The following is a 15,596-nucleotide window of genomic DNA, read 5'->3' as shown; positions in this document are numbered from 1 at the left end:
GCTTATTTTAAACAACCTTTAACACAGAAACATTCGACTCCAGCCCAAGAACTTGAACTCTACCACTTGGATTACTGGGATGTGGCCTGTCTGAATTTCTCCTATCCATCAAGTTTCTCCCCCATCACTCCATGCTCCCCCCTACCCCAATATATCCCAGACCACAATGGAAATGTCAGTTACCAGATGCAGTATCAGACAACATGAAACCAGAGCAGATCCTATGCCTGCAAAATCCTCTAACCTGAGCATGTGAATACAGGGCCTCTAAAATTTGGCTACCCCAAGCTAGGGTACTGGCATCTTTGGCAACTGTCTCCAAGCTGCATCAAAGGAGAAGCTGGTGACCTGGGTTAACACAACTCGGAAGATTAACTTTTATCTTGCAGTATCAATGAAAAATTAAACATCCTGATAACGCTGAGTACTAATGGCTTTTATTTCCACAGCAACTGCTCTCTGATACAGATAATGCCCCTTTAGATTTTCATGAGTTTGGCCCAGAAAGCAGATACTTGAAGCATTAAACATACAAGAGCTTGAGACGCCAAGCAAACAAAAGTTTCTATTTAAGGATTCAGCTGCCGCAACTAGCTAAGTGTCTTGGGGGTGAGTGAGTGGAATTTGAATATATCAGTCTGGGTATTCTGCTGCGGACTGGGACATCAGAAGCTAAGAGAAACACCCCAGGGGCTCCTGCCTGGGTTCGGGCATGGGTGTTTGTCTCATTATAACTAGTTGATTGGATAATGCTTCCTAGATTTTGAACTACCATATTAAAATTAAACTGAACATAAATTGCTTACTGACAAATACCATTATTTAATAAAAGAAGCTTTTCACATCTCAACAAGCAGAAAGAATCACAGAAAGTCCCTCAAACTGAATATATATTTATATATATATAGTTTTATTAAAGATGTGCAACTTTAGTTTTTTTAAAAGATTCTATTTTATTTATTTTAAAGGCAAAGCTGAAGAAAGAGAGAAGAGGGAGGGAGGAAGGGAGAAAGGGAGGAAGGGAGGAAAAGAGGGGGGGAGGGAGGGTGAGAGGGAGTGAGAGAGAAAGAAGAGAGAGAGAGAGAGAATCTTCCATCTGCTGGTTCACTCCCCAAATGGCTGCAACAGCCAGAGCTTGGTCAGGCTGAAACCAGGAGCCAGGAGCTTCTTCTGGGCCCCCCACATGGGTACAGGCCCAAGGACTTGGGCCATCTTCCACTGCTCTCCTAGGTACATTAGTAGGGAGCTGGATCAGAAGTAGAGCAGCCATGACTCGAACCAGTGCCCATATGGGATGCTGGCATCGCAGGAGGCAGCTTTACCTGCTATGCCACAATGCTGGCACCTTGTCCTTAGTTTTTATGTCGCCCTAGACTGTTAAATACATCAGAGATCAATACCCATCTGCACTCAAGAATATGGGGCCCACGAGCAACAAGGAACCGATCTTTATCCTCCGAACTCTCCAATCTCCAAACTCTTCTGACTGCAGAAGAGTTAGAGTGAAGCCAAACTGGAATGGAAAGGGTGTTGTCCGGTGAGGGTAGGAAGGGCAAGGGGGTAGAACTGCAGCCTAGGGGTTGCCCTGCGGCCACACTGCCCTGCTGTACGGTTATACTCTCCACTCTGCAAGGCTGCACTCTGGTTCCTGTTCAACTCCCTATCTCTTCCACTGGGCTATGGGCTCCGTGAGAGCAGCCACTGTGCTCTGTTTCCCTGAGTCACAGAGCTAATTAGATGTGAGGCAGGGAAGCTGGCGTGGCACATGGGCACTGAAGGAGCAGTGGCGAGGCACCAGGGACACACAGTGCCGCTTCACAGACCTGTGTGCACTGAGCGTTGGAGGGCACACCCTCTGTTACCCACCAGTGCGTGCTGTTCTGCCTGCTACAGCAGACGGGGCCACTCCCACCTCGCCAGCAGCCTCAGCCTGAGCAGCATCCCACAAGATAATTAAAACGCACCCCAAGGGGAGCTTGATGGGAGGGTCAGGACTGTGGCTGCCCTAGAGAGGTGCCTGGGGACTCTGATCAAAAACTCAGCTTCTCCCTGGCCCATGGTCCCTGCGGCAGTACTGGGGGGAGGGGTGGGGTGGGGGCAAGGCTGAGGCTGGGGAGAAGCCAGGCCCTTGACTGCTGCTGCTGCCACCTGGTCCTGTGGCCTTCCCACTGCCAAGTCCTAGAGAGCTTTCCATCGCAGAATTCCCCATTTTCCCAGGCCCTGTTCCTCACAGTTACTGTCTTGGAGTTGACTCAAAAGTGAAGCAAAACAAAACCCAACATGGTTACCAGCAGCCCTCGGGGTCAAGTTCCACAGTAACGGCCCCCTTCCTGTAGAGAAAAGTCCCGCCCACAGGAACACGGTTGCTGCTTGCTTCCGAGACTCATTTTGGGTGCCTGTTTCATTTTGTTTTTCTGATTCCTGGTGTGACACTGAAGGTCGAGGCTCAGCCACACTTCTGGCCAGCTCTGGACAGCTGAGAAATGCGGTCAGCAAGTGCATTGGGACAAGGTGGGGTGGCAGCGGGGAGGCAGGCAGGCTGCCTGCTGCTGGCATGCCCACGGTGCTGATGGAGTGTTTTAATTAGCACTAGCTCTGCCTGACACCAGGGAGTCCATTCTATATCTGAAATGCCGCCAGCAGTTACAGAACCTGGTCCCACCATGGTAGTGAAATTAACAAGGCTGAGGGTTCTGGGAGAAGAGTTGTGAAGCTAAACTTTGCACTGCAGCTCTGCTGTCATATTTCTTACCTGACCTGTGTCATGGCAGGGTTGTGCCTTGGGCTACGCGCTGCCACTCAAAGTCTCTCTGGGACTGGGGTTTGATGCCAGAAGATCTCTGATTCTTTCTCAAGCCTCCAAACCTTTGTAACCACCCCATCAAACAGGGAGTTTTCAAATCCAGAATTCCCATGTTGAAGAGAGGTGCACCAGGAAGTCCCACTGCTACTGCTTGCTCCAACGCTGATGCCCTGGGAAGTCCCACGAGGCCCTGAGAGCCGTGAACCACGGGCAGGGATTGATTCCCAGATGCTGATGGCAAGAGCAAGGCCCCAGGCAGAGAAGAGGAGAGGGACAGAGACTTGTTACGACCCTGAAGGTCAAAGGGGCAAAGTCTCCCTCTGCCCACCCCACAGCAGGAAGGGGGGGCGGAATTACAGACGTCAGCTTCACCACCCTTTCAGGAGCAGGGGCCTTACATCATTCTCTGCAGACATATCCTTCCCACCACCTCCCAGGCTGCTAGCTTTGTCTGGAAAAAATGCTAACCAATTCTTACAAGAGCTGTCCCTCAGGTCCTGGCCAGAGAACCACAAAAAGACACTGTGTGCAGCGCAAAAGAACACGATGCTCTTGGCGGAGGTGGGGGTGAGTGGGCAGCCTTGAGAGCGTGAGCCAACAGCCCAGGAACTGCCCGTGAGCCATCCCCGAACCCTCAGCTCCCCTCCCACTCTCCCTGCACTCAGAATTTCACCTTCGGAGAGCAGCGGCCAGGGGGGTTAAGTGCCCAGGCTGGGCACGTAGGTGCTCGGGGAGGCAGCTCCTGCAAAGAGGATGAAGGAGGTGAGGAGTCCAGCCTCCAGCTTGGGGAAGGTGCAGAGGTGCTGAGAGAAAGGGGAGTTCAGGGTACAGAACAGTCTCGAGTCTTCCTCCCGCTCCCTGGCCTTTCTTGGGTGTGGGCCCAACCTGTCTCCATCAGCAGAGGCAGCTGGGGCAGAGCACTGGACAGGAGTCAGGGTGGCCCACACGGACCACCCACTGTGCTCAGGTCAAGGTCATCAAATGCTATGGTTCATCAAGGATTCCTTTCTTGACAGCTCCCACTTCCATCTCCATGGAACCCTTGATTCTTTTTTTCATCACAGATGGGAATGCCACAGTTGAGTGAATTTTCCAGACCTGGAGCTCACATTCAGTTGTAACTCCCACAAGGGCAGCCAGCTTTCCTTGCCTTCCCAGCTACTCTCCTCCCCTCACACACACCATAGGCACACAGCTGGCATTGATGGAACACAGAATCTCTATAGCCAAAGTAACACCATGGGAGAAGTCCTTACAGATGAGGAAACTGGGCTTAGACAACCTAAGTAGCAGTGGCAGAAGCAAGATTGTTATGATCTGAATGGCTCTTTTCCCACACTGGACGATTTGCTAACACAAGACTAATGAGAGGCCCTTCAATGGGGGGCCTTAGGTTAGGTCTTCCTGAGTGGGAGGTCCTGAGAGAGGAGAAGGGGAGGAGTTACCTTAGCGACCACAGTGGATGCAAAGAACTGAAAGACAGAGACGGAGAAGGGTGAGGGAGGAGGTCAAAGCAGCAAGCAGGCCCCTGCCCATGCAAGGATGGCCAAGGGAACTGCCCTTTGGAAGAACAGAGAGGAGTCAGGTCCAGGAGACAAAACCCCCTGCATAGTCTTGGCATTTCCCTTAAAATGAACAGAGAGCATCATTCACTATGACAAACTTGTCAGACCAATTACTCCAAGTAGTCCCAGGAAATCCACTGGGCCCACAGCAGAGCCAGCTCCCTGGGGAACCACAGAGGGGTCGGCTGGAAGAAGACTCCTCCATCTACGAAGAACCTTTGTGGGGACATGGCCGTGTATGGTCCCACTACAGATGACAAGACAGGTACAACCTGGATACAAACGTGTGAGGACTAAAGCAACAGGGATGGACACAACTGAGACCAGTGTCAGCCACCAAGAGGAAATGCCATTGGCATGGTTATTTCTTAGCCTACAATGCATTAGAAAGAAATCGGGTTTAAGGACATGGATGTGCCATGAAAGCATTTGTCTCTACTCAACTCTAGAATTACATTATTGCTTTCCTTGTTTTTGCATCCCATCCTCCCCTCCTCAGCCACCCAAGCCAAACCTAACAATTGGAGCAGACAGTCTGTCATTTCATCGGCCTGTCATCTTCATTCCAGGTGGCTAAATCTCTGCTGGCCCCATGCAGAGCCCAGCGTCCATCTGCAGCAAGGAAGTCCTTTGACATGAGCTCTGACAGATTTCAGACCGAGCTGTCTCTGCTCAACCAGGACTCAGAAAAACACCATTGAGTGGGGAATGTGGCCGGATGAGAACAGACATCGTGCATCAAACACAGATCTCAAGCAAAGAGGGAAGCAAACTCTCATAAATGCGGTGCTCAGTGCTACTCTTCTCTGTAGCCAACATCACCAGGATTTGTGCCACTCAGCAGACCCCTTGCTGGCCACATCCCATGAACAGATCAGAATTGATGGATACACTTGGACTTAATATAAAGTATCCAAAACCCTCTCAGGACCTGGGGGCTCTGAGAAATGGTGAAGGATTACGTGCAGGCCAAGAGTAGCAAGACCTTGGGAAAGGCTTCCTGGGGAGCAAAGGCATGCAGGTGTGAATGTTGCATCCCAAATGTGCTGGCACCGCTTTCCAGATGCAAACCATTCATGCCAAGAGCCTTGGCTTTGGCTCTCTGGTGAATTCTAAGATTCCAAGTTCTTCAGCTTCCTCTGCTGTGTTTGCCTCTCGTGCATTGCACTTTGCATCCGCAACACATCCCATCCCACTCCCATCCATTCTACCCCTATGTCATGACATCCCAGAAAATTACACCCCCTACCAAAACGTTCAAATACCTGGACCCGTGACTCTGTGGTGTTCGGAGTATTTCCAATCAGTTGATCAGTAGAGCTGTCTGAGACACTGCAGAAGGTGGCCCCAGGCTGTGGATGAATAAAAAACCAGGTCGAGCTCCGCTGGGTTCCTGTTTGTATGGCCAGAGGCCTAAGGACTTTGGGTGCTCGGCAATAACCTCAGAAAAAGTCCCCGGGGAAGCATCCAGCTCTCCCGGTGCAGTTTTGCAACACCCCAGGAGGAGGAAGGCTCTTTAATCAAATAATAACCAGCCAGAGATAAGGCCTGGTAGGCTGAGCTTGGCCAGCCAATCACATGCTTGCTTCCGACCACAAGGGCAGGCAGGCCCAGGCTTCTGGAGTGAGTTTCAGGGCTTGTTATAATTTAATGATGCAGTGGGTGGTGTCTTCTAGGCTTTGCCAAGTGGGGGTTTTCTAACTGGGGAGTGAAGCTCTGAGCTCAATAACCTCATGCGCTGTGGAGGTGCCTGGTGCAGGGCTGCAGCTGAGCACCCTGAGTCGTCAGATGGAGCCCCAGGCTCCTAGTTCTTGCAGGTATCAGAGAAGAGAGGCTGGAATGGACTGAGCAGGCCTGGGGTCACTGTCAGGCGCATATTTGACACGAGATGTGCAGCTCCAGGATGGAGCCCCTGCGGCGGTCATGGACACCCCGGTGACTGCTCTCACACATCGGACACGCTTCCCATGCTTTTGCTATCAGACCAGCATCAGTAGTGACCCGGGGTTTTTCTAATTCTGTCCAGCCACCCTCCACTTCCAAAGCTATCATTGCTCTCATAGGCTAGAAGAGGCACTGTAAAGCAGGAGGGACTTAGCAAGCCTGGGGGTGAATAATGGCCCTGTGACGCTGGACACATCTGTGGTTCCTTTCCTAGCTGAATTGCTGCAAAGACTAGAAGCAGAGGAACTTGCCCAACTCCCTGTGAGCCTCATATAGGCCCTGAGGAGTTGCGAACAATTCTTAAATGATATTGACCTATTAGAGCTCAACATTGAAGGAATGCTTTTGTTATGTGAATAACCATTATTTAGCTAAGATTTCTTTTGCATCGACTCTATTGAAAACTGTGTTAACCCCTGGGAGCACCAAAATGACCAAACCTAGCATGACTCCCTACCCTCAAGAAAGATGTGTAGCATGGAGAAAGGAGGTAATCAAAGAGGTCCTTAGAGCAATGGAACCAGTGGCAGGCTCCAGGAAGGGACTCGTCATAAAGGGGATGGGCTGTCCAAAGGGAACAAGGGACAAACCCTCAGAGGTGGACCGGAAGCATCCCCACGCCAGGGAGTAGAATGCAGCCAAACTGTTTCCTGGGGAGCTCCCTGTAGGACTCCTACTGGCAAGAAAAAGCGAAGTTATATCTCCAACCTTTTGAAAAACATGAGACAGCCTCAATGAGCCATAGTCACATACCAAGCAACCCACCCATGTAAGTGTGTAACTATTGGTGTCTAGTATATTCACAGAGTGGAGCATCTGGTTTAGAACACTGTATCACTCCAAAAATCCACCTCTTCCCATTAGCAGTCACCACCCTCCCTACTCAACCCCAACCCCTATTAAAAAAATTCAAAAATCCCTCCTCTAGCTCAAGGAAGCCACTAACCTGCTTGGTGGATTTACCTATTCTGAATATTTCCAGTCTTTATGACGGGCTTCTGTCAGTTACTACGTGTATTCAAGGTTCATTTCTCATCTTTTCATTGCTGAATAATATTCCATTTCATGGATATACCACAGTTTGTCTACCCATCCATCCACTGCTGGACACTTGAGTTGGTTCCCTCTTGTGAATAACGCTGCTATGCACATTCACGTACAAATCTCCACTACCCAGAATCCACACCTTCACACCCCATTGCAAAGAAATGAGAAGGACACAACGCAGTGGAGAGATTGAATCACGAAAGCACTTCTCTCCAGCCAGAAGTCATAACAGCTTAGCAGGAGCCAAGTCTGATATTTGCACACATCTTCCCAGTGCGTGAAGCACAGTCACCTGTGGAATCCTCCCGCAACCCCAGGCAAGAGGAAGATGCCATTTTTATTGTCGTTTCAAAGGTGAGGTTTTGGAGAATCAGAAAGTTTGAGTAGCTTATGCAAAGTTACCCAGTCAGGAACCAAAGCCAGTGCTGTGTTTGTCCTACTCCAGCTCTTCCCACACAAAAGAGCTCTTCATTGTTCTCCACATTCAGTCTTGGCTTCCGGGGGGAGGAGGGAGTGAAAAAAGGAGGTTTTATCATTATTTATGAAAAAAATGAATGACAATTAAGCCAATAGTTGTTATTGTTGGTTTGCTTTTTTTTTTTTTTTTTTTTTTGGTAATAATTTTAGTTAACACCCAGAAAGATGGAATAGTTTCCCGAAAGGCACAGAGCTGGCAAGCCAGTCATTGACAACTAAGGCAGAGAGAAACCCGATTCCCCAGCACAGGCTAGATCAGCTAGCTTCCTTCCGAATAGCTAACTGAGGGCAGTGCTGCTGCAGATGCCTGGTTGTTCAGGTGAGAGGAAGGGGGTCTTTCGGTGGGGGCAGTACAGGGTGAGGATAGCACCATACATAGGAAGGGGGAGCACAGGGAAGATGGAAGTCAGAAGTTATGGGGAAAGATGGCCATTCAGAACAGAAGCAGCAGAGAAAACAGAACATGGGCAGGGCTCCAGAGGATGACTGGCCCTGTTCCCAGCTTGACCTGTGGCGAGAACGTATCATCTGGGTGCTTGAGATCACCTGATCCACAGCGTAAGCAGACGTGCTGGGTGGAATGGTGTGGGACAGCCAGTGTGCTGAGAGTGGGAGTCCACCCGGATTCTCGTCACCTGTCTGGTCTCCAGCCCTCACCGAAGTCCACAGCCCTGGCAAGGCCCCACAGAGAGGAGCCAGCCCAGCAGCAGGAGGGAAGGCTCTCCATGGTGGGGGGGGGGGGAGTGCCAGGTGAGCACAGGCGAGCACAGGTCTGACCACAGGCAGCCTGAGACAGAGATTCCAATGCAAAGTGTAAGAGGAAGAGTGATGGCATGGAGCGGTGAGAGCACTCAGATCCGGGAAGTGGATTCACTGCACCACGATCAGACTGACTCCATTTATTTTCCATTTTATCCAGTTGGGCCCATGATTTGCAAAATTCAGTAGACAGAATTCAGAAAAATTTGGTCAGAAAAGCTCTCTGTGGGCAGGCAGTGGCCTCAGACCAGCTCCAAGGCCCATGGTTTCCTGGACTGGCTACAAGATCCACTTGTGGGAAATTAAAGGTGCCTCGAAGTCTGCTCCTTCCTCAAGCACCAGGGAGGCTGGGGCATCGGAGCACAGAGCGAGGCGGGCAGCTACCAGTGGTTCCGTCTGGGGTGAGGAAGCAACACTGACTGGCACCCATTATCTCCTCACAAACACGGCTTCCAAGCGTAAGGAAGAGTCACACTATGGAAGGAGGTGTGCTCGGAGAGGTGGACTGCCTCCGAGAAGTTGAGCTCAGTTTGGTGGAGCTGCGACTTGAACCTTAAGGCCATCTGACTCCAAGGCCCATGACCTTTCCATTATTTCTGCTGCTACGCACAGAGAGGTCTTAGATTCCTTCTTTTGTGTGATTTTTCTAGCACCACCAGCATCATTTGTGTGCATGTGTGCTAATACATGACATACACATCTACATCCATACTCATACAGATGTCAGTCTGTGCACACGTAGTCATGTGTGTCTCTCTTTGCTTTTAGCCACATACCTTCTGTTGCCTCCAGAGAGAGGGATCAGTGGCTTTAATTTAATTTCTGTGAGGCTGTGTTGAAGTCTGTGCTTGGAAACTTGCCTCCTGATGGTATTCCTGTTGTACATCAGTCCCCGTACCTGCATGGAGAAATCAGTCCCTTTGACCAGGAAAATAACCATACTGCAAACAGCTTTCGAATTCCTTTTCCTGGGATGGTTCTTTCATCCAAGAATCTTTGTCTAAACTTCGGCTAATGTGGGTATCCAACCATGATATCATTAAAGTACATGTAATGACAAAAAAAAAAAAAAAAAAAAACCTCTTTGATTTGAGCTTAAACTGCACTGAGGACAGATCGTGCACACATACATAAACACACACATTTTTTAATCAAGTGGGGAAACTGTCTAATATATGACAGATTCAAAACTATCTTAGCACCTGTCAGCTAATGTAAATGAGAAAAATGGGTCAGAGGCAATCAGTGGGGAATGGAGGGGCCTGGGTGATATGAGGATTATACATCTCATCTCAGGGCTTCTGCCACCTCCAGACAAAGATTGCTATGGAAAATGGAGCCAGGGTCATGGAATCTTTTTTAACTTTAAGGGAGGCTGGGAAAGTGGATTGTAAGGTGAAATTTCCAACATTTTTTTTAACTGGCAACTGATTAAAGAAATTAAATGCTGTTCAAATCTAAAAGCCTACACAGATTTGCAAGACAAATTCAGCCTGTGGACTGCCGATTTTTACCTCTAATGTGGACAATATCTGCAACCACATACTTGTACTTGTCAACCCTCACACGGTGACCAAAGGTTCTACAGAGGCAGAGAGTCAGTTCTGGAGGCTTCTGGATGTGTCTGTCTTGCTCCCCCTGGTCAGGAGCTACCAAGGTGTCGTCAGAGGGCCCCTGCACCAGGAGTCTCCAGATGCTTAATAAACACACAGACCCCCAGACACCTTCCTGGAACTCCAGGGACATAACCCAGGAATCTTCATGTAAACAAAATCACATCTCATTCTGCTGTTAAAATTTGAGAATCACTGGCTCTACATTCCAAAGAGTCTTGAATGTTAAGGTAAAGCCTTGAGTATGTCTTGAAAGGTCTATGAAGCTACCGATGATGACCTGATTTAACTGATGGCTTTAAATGATGGCTCTCGTTATCACTGTATACACCAGAACAGAGTGTCTCAGCACGTGGTCTAGGCCCCACCTGTGTCAGAATTGCTTTAAAAAAAAAAAAAAAAGATTTATTTGAAAGGCAGAGTTGCGGGGGAGGCAGGGAGAGAAAAAGAAATCTTCCATTTGCTGGTTCATTCCCCCAAATGGCCACAATGGCCAGAGCTGGACAAATCTGAAGGCAAGAACTTCCTCTAGGTCTCCCACATGAGTGCAGGGGCCCAAGTATTAGGGCTATCTTCTGCTGCTTTCCCAGGTGCATTAGCAGGGAGCCAGATAGGAAGTGGAGCAGCTGGGACTCAAACCAGTGCCCACCACAGAACCAGCCCTGAGGGCTGCTTTGATATCCTGTTTAAGTGTGGATTTCTAGGCTTCTGATTCACAATTTCTCAAGTATATCATCATCATAATAGAAAGCACGACTTGAGCTAAATACATAAGGTATAGCTAATAATGCTACAAAATAGATACTGTTATGTCTATTTTACAGATAAGAAATCGAGACTTGGGAAAGTGAAATGTGTGATAACAGTATTGCAAATATGATTTTAAAGAAAAACAGCAAATTTACGTTTTAGACTTATGCACAATCTTCCAAAAGTTCACAGAGAACATTTATTATGAAAAAAATTAGCATGGATTTCAAAACAATTTTGCACCAAAATAAACTTACATTTTGATTTCATTTTCCAATGATGTTTTTGAAGTTCCATGACAAAGAGGTCATATGTGAAGGCAAATGACATCCAGAGGGGGTTTGCCCCCAAATTATATAAGAGGTAGGATATGAGTGAGGTTAAAGATGAAACAAAATTTGCCATACTTTAATAACTGCTGAAGCTGAGTGATGGGTATGGTTGGAGTGCACTACATGATTCCCTAGTGTATAGTTTTCATACTTCCCTATAGGTAAATGTGTTCTATTGTTTCATTATAAAAGGAAAGACAAGACTTCCTTCCTGCTACTGCACCGTGTGTTACACAGCTTGGCAAATAATGGTTGCTTAAATGAATGGTTTTGTCCTCTGCTTGTGCCTCAACTGAATATTATCAGGATTCTACTCATTAAGAGTCGCTCACAAGCGCACACATATTTCTCTAAATGGCTTAAATGACTCATCAGTATCCATAGTCCCTTCAATATCATATATTAGATTTTATGACCAGAGAGCCACATACCCAAGGCACCTGGCACTGAGCCTTATACGTAGTAGGCACTCAGTGGATGCCAAATAGATGGAGGCAACCTGTGGGCATGGGGCAGGCTGCAATGGCACAGAACACCCTGCACAGTCCATTCAAATGCCAAGGGGTAACGTCACAAACTTTCCTCGCAGGGTCCCTCTTGGAACCAATGGCATGCACTGTCCCAGAACCCCCGATTACTCCCTCTCCTTCCTCCCCACTTTAATTACCACCTCTGCTGCTATTTCAGTCATATTTGCTTGTTCAAGTATGCATGCTGGATCTCTCCAATTAGGCTTGCGTGGCTTGGGCTCGGAGGGATGTTCCTCGGATCTCTGGGGCTTCCGGGCCTTGCGTGGAGACTTGCCCAGGGCATGTGGCCAAACAGCGCATGCCATGGTGGCCACAGAAAGGCAGTGCCCAGATTCCCCTCCAACAGAACCTGCTGAGGGAGCCTCGCTGGCCCCTCCCTGCCGCCCCTTTGATCCACTATGGCACCCCTGCCATGGCCACTCTTCCCCCAGGCTGCTCCTGTGCCATGTCTGAGTGCAATGGGGTGCAAGGGTTGGCCTTTGCCTGCCCCATGTGGCATTCCTCCAGCAGCCCAGCAGACACTTTCTTGGGGAGCCCCTGTAGTCTGAGGCTCCTCCCACCAATCCTTTCTTCACAGGACTGAAACCTGCACCGTGGTCCAAGGCCTGCCTACTTCTTCTCCCCCCACCTTTATCCTTGACAAGCATCGCCCCAGCATCTGTTTCTCAGAGGACCCATCCTGTTGACCACTTCAAGCATTTGAACTTCACCAAGAACCAGAATTTCCCTTATTACACTTGGAAATAGTTCTATGCTCCTCCTACTTTAGGTTTAAAGACGTGGCGGGAAAATCTACCCTAAAGCAAATAAAAATCGTTTCTTCTGCACCCAATGAGAATGTTCTGCTGTGAAGTCCATGCTGCAGTGCAATGATCTGGGGGCTTGGAGGACCAGTACAGCTGTGTCTGGCCGTGTGACCTTGGGCAAGGCACTCGTCATGGCTCCTGACCTTTGTTATTCCTTAAAATGAGGTGAATAAGATCCTTGCTCCTTCATGGAGATGCTGGATGCATTTTTTTAATTGCCTAATTTTCCCTAAAACAGGGATGGCAAACTTTTCTCTACAGGTAAATATTTCAGACTTTGTGGGCCATATGTCTCTGTTGTACCAAGTCAACCCCACCATGGAGTGCAAAGGCCGCCAAAAACAACACATAAACAAGGAAGAGTAACCGACAAAACTTTACATAAGCATGGAGGTGGCTGGGTTTGGTCCCTGAGCTGTAATTTGCTGACCTTTGCCCCTGAGTCATGGAATCTTGTGGAAGAAAGCGGGCATCATAATTTTCCAAGCAACCATCTCCTTCCTCCTACATTCACGGCAGGCCTGACTAGTCCATCAGGAGGCATCTTTCTGTAGAACTCAGAGGGGCTTCAGAATCCTTCTTAACACACGGTTACAGATGCAGCTGAGCTAACGTGTGTGGTGTGTCTATCACTTTCTCACGATCTTATTCAGTTCCCACTGAGGCCAGTGATCCAGTGACAGTAAATACAGAAGTAGTTTGCAACGTGTACAGCATCTCTTCAATACAAAGCATGCTGTCTGGAGCTAAAACCCAATCCTTTCTATCACAATTTAAATAAGAAATCAAATCATTGCATACAAGATCACGATGATTTTTCTGCAGCAAGAACAACTGGATCCAATGTGCCTTTTCCCCATCTTCTGGATGGGAGAGATTCATTCCTTGGGATGCACACAAAGACGTCCACTCTGTTTTCCCACTGGCCCTGGGCTGGCGTTCAGAAGGCCATATCTGAATTTGCTCCTCTGCAGACCAACCCAGGTGCTGAGAGAGAGCTGCAAGCTGTAGTCAGCTCCGTCCAACAGGTGTCTGTGCCCGGAGTGCACCACGGACGGGACACACAGTCCTCCTCTGGCCTCTCTCCCCCTTGGGTTGTGCTGTTGCTGCACTGTGGGAAGACATCCTTGACATTGCCTCTCGCTTCTCAGCTTCTTCACCAGGGAGCTCAAAGCCTTCTGTAAATCAGACAAGTTGTTCTCAGGACTGGACAAGGCGCTTCCCAGTGCCTAAGAAGCCAAGTTCCCTTCCAAATTATGAAAAGGTGACTGTTTGCCATGTGGGGCCAACCATGCCCTTTGGAATCTGGTGACACGGAGCTTCTCTGCAGGGAACTCATCTTCCACAGTCAGGTGGGCACTCTTGAGTGAAGTCCTGGGAAGCCGAGGACCGAGCTCTCAGCTCCAGGGGCCAGAGCCACCTAGCCCAGTACCACTACCATGCATTTCCTCCCCACAATTCCTCCTCCCACCTGTGCCAGCCACCCCACCCGAGTTCACTGCCAGGATGCTCATGCAGGGAAACAGGGGATAAGAATGTCCTAGCGAGCTGTGGGTCGGGGGTATCTGAGGATGGATCCCCTGGTTTGTGCTCCAACACAGAGCATAGTCACTGCCCTTCTCCACCAACAAAACCCTCCCCGCCCTCTACTTATGAAGCGTCAACTCCCTCCCTGCTCCCCAACACCACCCAAGGTCTCTGTTCCCCAAACATCTTCATTTTCCCTCTTTCTGTGAAACTCCATGAATCACCCTGCACAACGAGATAGAGTTCATTGTTAGTAGTTATCCCCGTATATTAGGATGCCAGCTTCTTAACGCAAGGTTTTTTTTATTTGGTTCTCTACAGTGTGTCTGCTGTCTAGACAAATGCCTGGCAAGTGAGTATTAAGTCCATTGAATGAATGAACAAAGGAACTACAAGTAGCCGTGTTTCTGAAGCCTGGTGCTGGCCTCACTCCCTCTGGGAGCCTACCCTGCCTGCTCTGAAGAGCATACTATTGCTCCTGTGATGCATCAACAAACTTGGATTGAACACCTACTATGTGCATGTCCCATGCTAGGCCCTGAGTTTATAGAGGAGACTAATCAAAGGCTTTCCCCTCAATTTACTTGCAATGTGGTTTAGCACATAGAAAGACACCGGTTTGTGCTTCCAATTGCTTTCTGAGAACATTTGTTTTCTCTCCAAGGAGCAAGGAAATGCTGAAGAAGGGAGGAGGTGGACACTGCCTGAGCACCTACTATGTTCCCCATGCCTGATGTGTGCTCATCCGTAAGCAGGTGCATGATCCCCCTGTACAAAGGGAAACCCATCAGGGGGCAGAGCTGGGGGCTGGGGGAGGGGACAGGAGTTCAGGAGTTGGAATCCATGTGAGCCTGGACATGTCACTCTCCCTCGCCCATGCGTTTCCCTATAAGGAACAGGTGATTGGCAGCCAACATGGCCTCTAAGGCTCTTTATGTGCAAACATTTGTGACCTTTTCTGCAACAAAGCACCCATCTCTTTCACCTGCTATGGACACTGCTGTGACACCTCAGTGTAGAAAATGTGGTCTTTCCAAACGGGGTCCATTAAACCCGAGCTTCTTAGGCAAAATAGCAGCAGCCGCACTGAAGGCCTCAGTGGCTTCCCTGCTCTGTTCCTTTCGGCTTACCCCAGAGCTCCCTCTCCTGCTCCTCCCGCCCCTGCGGTCCCTCCCCTCTGGGATCTCCCCATCCTGGAGCCCAGTCATTGGCTGTTCTGGTACTTCAGTTGCTCAGCTGGCTCACCTGATTGGCTGTGAACTCCAAAGACTATTAGGCCCTCGCAGTCACCAAGAGGCCTTGGCTTGTGGCCCTCTGGCCTCCCACAGGGTGAAAGCCAAGGTGGGCTTCTTGAGCAATATCTCCCTGATTGCCAGTCCCAGTACAAATGAAGACAGAAGCTAAAAACACACATTGAAGCATTGGCTCTCAACTTGCAGCAGC

At 49.1% G+C, this 15,596-nt stretch overlaps 1 protein-coding gene across 3 annotated transcripts in view; it reads right to left on the bottom strand.

The window, feature by feature from the left end:
* Positions 1-5,840, bottom strand: part of GPAM (glycerol-3-phosphate acyltransferase, mitochondrial) — a 61,439-nt gene extending 55,599 nt beyond the window's left edge. For all 3 annotated transcript variants that reach the window (XR_009868371.1, XM_062215343.1, XM_062215347.1), the window contains exon 1: positions 5,634-5,840. The gene's annotated coding sequence lies outside the window, so the exon portion shown is untranslated. The remainder of the gene's footprint in view (positions 1-5,633) is intronic.
* Between the last annotated feature and the right edge of the window lie 9,756 nt (positions 5,841-15,596).

Source organism: Lepus europaeus, chromosome 17 (genome assembly GCF_033115175.1).
Source record: "Lepus europaeus isolate LE1 chromosome 17, mLepTim1.pri, whole genome shotgun sequence".
NCBI classification, from domain to species: domain Eukaryota; kingdom Metazoa; phylum Chordata; class Mammalia; order Lagomorpha; family Leporidae; genus Lepus; species Lepus europaeus.
This window is presented reverse-complemented; position numbering and strand designations above follow the sequence as displayed.